Source organism: Oratosquilla oratoria, chromosome 19 (assembly GCF_046742065.1).
Source record: "Oratosquilla oratoria isolate Oo_2021 chromosome 19, ASM4674206v1, whole genome shotgun sequence".
Classification (NCBI taxonomy): Eukaryota; Metazoa; Arthropoda; class Malacostraca; order Stomatopoda; family Squillidae; genus Oratosquilla; species Oratosquilla oratoria.
In genome coordinates, this window is record NC_134795.1 from 15,105,403 (window position 1) to 15,108,689 (window position 3,287).

A 3,287-nucleotide genomic window follows, 5' to 3' on the forward strand; every position below is an offset into this window, starting at 1 on the left:
ATTTAGTGAAATTTTTATAGGTGATTACCTCGATTCGAATATTCGTATATCAAGGCCAAAATATAAATAATCTTTATCACGCTTGAAAAAAATTAATACCCCTTTCAACGCTAATTTATAAATCGTGTTATTTTAAGTAGAATATTTAGTCCAAAATCCAGATATTAACTTTTTTAAATGTGCACGAATATGTGATCTAGAGGAAGTTTGACTGCGATACAATAGAAGGTTGAATGAAAAGCACAAGAAATATGAAATATTTGTGATCTTATTTGGACAAAATGAATGAACAGATGTCAACCTCACCAGACGTAAATGCTCAAAAATAGATTGAAAAATTTGGAAATTAGGTTCAGAAAATAGAGGAAAAAATTAGGCTCAATAAATTGAGGCTCAGAAAATGGAGGTACCTGCCATATTGTATCTGATGTGAGCAAGTTTTATCGACATATCCCCCCCCCCCCGGCAAAGTTGTTACAGAAATTGAAATAATTCATAGTATATGTAGATTATCAGGGTGTATATTTCTCAATATACAAAAGTAATTGTTTGGAGATAATGAATTTCTCGTTCATTTTTTGATTCAGTTCTTTGAAGTCGGATCGAGTTTGGTCACCTTCAATACAAGGATGTAACTTTCCAGCTACACCGTCGCATTGAAAGTCGAATGAAGGCAACGGATATTAAATTATTATTTTTTTTTTTACTGTTGATAATATTGATTTGTTTTTCTGTTTTTATTTAATTTTGTTTTATTCTTTGCCTTGTATTACATTTTTTATTTCGTTTTATTCTAATTTATTTTACCTTATTCTACATTTTCGTTGCTGTTTTTTTCTCTCTCTCTCCTCTGCTATGCTTCGTTTTATTTTAGTTTTTCTGTTTCTTTTATTATCCTCAGTTAATTCTATTCTATTTTGTTTCATTTCATTTTTTTTTCTTTATATTTTAATTTTATCTTATTTCATTATATTTTATTTTCATTTGATTTTCTCGTATTTTCATTATATTCCTTCCTTCCTTACTTTGTTGTATCTTTCTTCAACTTTAAAGATTTACGCCTTCTGTTAAGTGTGTCTAGGCCTTTGTCGAAGATTGGGGATGTCAGACCACGTGATTATATATATTTGTATATATCTATATATATACATATATGTATATATATGTGTATATATATATATATATATAATATATTGTGTGTATGTGTGTGTGTGTGTGTGTGTGTGTGTGTGTGTGTGTGTGTGTGTGTGTGTGTGTGCACGTGTGTGTGTGTGTGTGTGTGTGTGTGCCTGTGTGTGTGTGTGTGCGTGTGTGTGTGTACATATATATACACACACATATATATATGTATATATATATATATGTATATATATATTATATATGTATATATATATATATGTATATAATATGATATATATATACATATATATGTGTATTTATGTATGTATATATATATATTATATATATATATATATTTATATACATATATAAAACAAAGGCCTCTACACCCGTATAAGCGAGGTAGCCAGCCAAGTAAAGCACTTACTCTCATCCATCACCCATTTGTTTACCTCTCATCTTAGCTCTTCATGGATGAAGGGCCATCCACTAGGACACCTTGCATCCGTCTCACATCCTCTCTCTCTTAGCGATGTTCGAACCGCCAACGACATAGACGGTTTGTCATAAATTCTTTGTTTCTGATAACCATTTCCGACACTTTTGGTCGTTGCTCCTTAATCTAATCTTTGCTTGTGATAAAAAGGGGAGATAAGATCATGTCCGTTGAAAGTAATCGACTTTTATATTTTGAGTTGCGTTGATCGTATTGCCGATGTACCTTCTAAAACCGGTAACGGTTATGTAACGTCTTGTTTTCTTGGTTAATTTTCTATGTCTACTTTTACTGCGATAAAACAGCTGACGACATTTTAATTTCACATTGTCAGGATAAAAGAAGGGAGGATGGGAGTGGCTTTTGGGAATGGGGACATACCTTCACTGGCTACCCCCTCATAAAGGGGAAGAAGCCTTTGGTATAATATACTATATTATAGGTAGATAGATATAGGACAAAAATGAAAATTACGAGTTGGTTTGTTTGATTATTTGATAAGGCAAACAAAATCATTTTTCGAAAAGGAAAACCAAGAAATGAAGAAGATTGAGATTGGATAACAGGTTTTAGATTGAGTGTTTGATAAATATCTCTTATATAAAATCAAAACTGTCAAAGAGGGTTTAATCTATGTATTTCCCTATGTTTCTTCTCGCCAGACACTACGTACATGGCTAGACATCTCTTTCTCTTCTCTTTATGTACTTTCGTCTTGGATAGTCTTCATAGGCCACCTCTTCTATCCCTCTATACCCGTTGCACTGAGAACTGGCCGTTAGGGCGGAGCACTGGGAGTTCCCCTGTGGTGCCACATCTAATTATTTCATAATTTTATTTTATTTTATAATTCTATTTTATGATTTTATAATGTTGACACATATTATAATATTATAATTTTTGTCACACACCACCACTGAGGTAAAAATCAAAGCAATGTTTTCTATACAAAGGTTTCGTTTCTTCGAGTGTAGACATGGCATATGGAAAAGAGAGAGCGACGTTGCCGCTACATCTAATCTCTGGCCCCGCCCCCCTCACACTGCATTCAGAAAACATTGCATCCACACCCAAGTACTCGCCATGGAAGCCCAAGTGTGGCAACACCGGGAAATCTCCTAGCCCCGCCTTATCGGTCATTTCTCCTTGCGCTGACTATAGTTCCAAACCTCTCCCAACCAGTCCATCCCTCAATCCATCCATCCATCTATTTTTCGTCTTGTCAACAGATCTTCTCTATTTCCTCCCACTATAGACATCTTCTTGGTTTTCTTTCTCTTTATTCTCTTTAACGCAGTGGTTCCCAAAACCTTTTCAGTTTGTTACCCAACTTAACATGCCACATTAAGCATGTTACCCCCTTCACAAAATGTAGTCAACATTGACATATGTGGCTAAATTAAAATACTAGAAATATTTTCGTTTATTATATTTGAACTGTGCATCTCTAATGACTACTGCCAAAGATGTAGAGAACATCAGTGGGATGGATGGAGGAGGTGCATGCTTTGAAGCTAGTTGAGAAATTCTTGGCTTCTTGATTTTCAGAATTCTTATTATTATTTTCTGTTACCCTTCCATTACCCCCCAAAAAAATTGAATTACCCCCAGGGGCCAATTTACCCCTAGCTTGGGAATCACTGTCTTAGCGTGTCCATACTATCATAGTCTT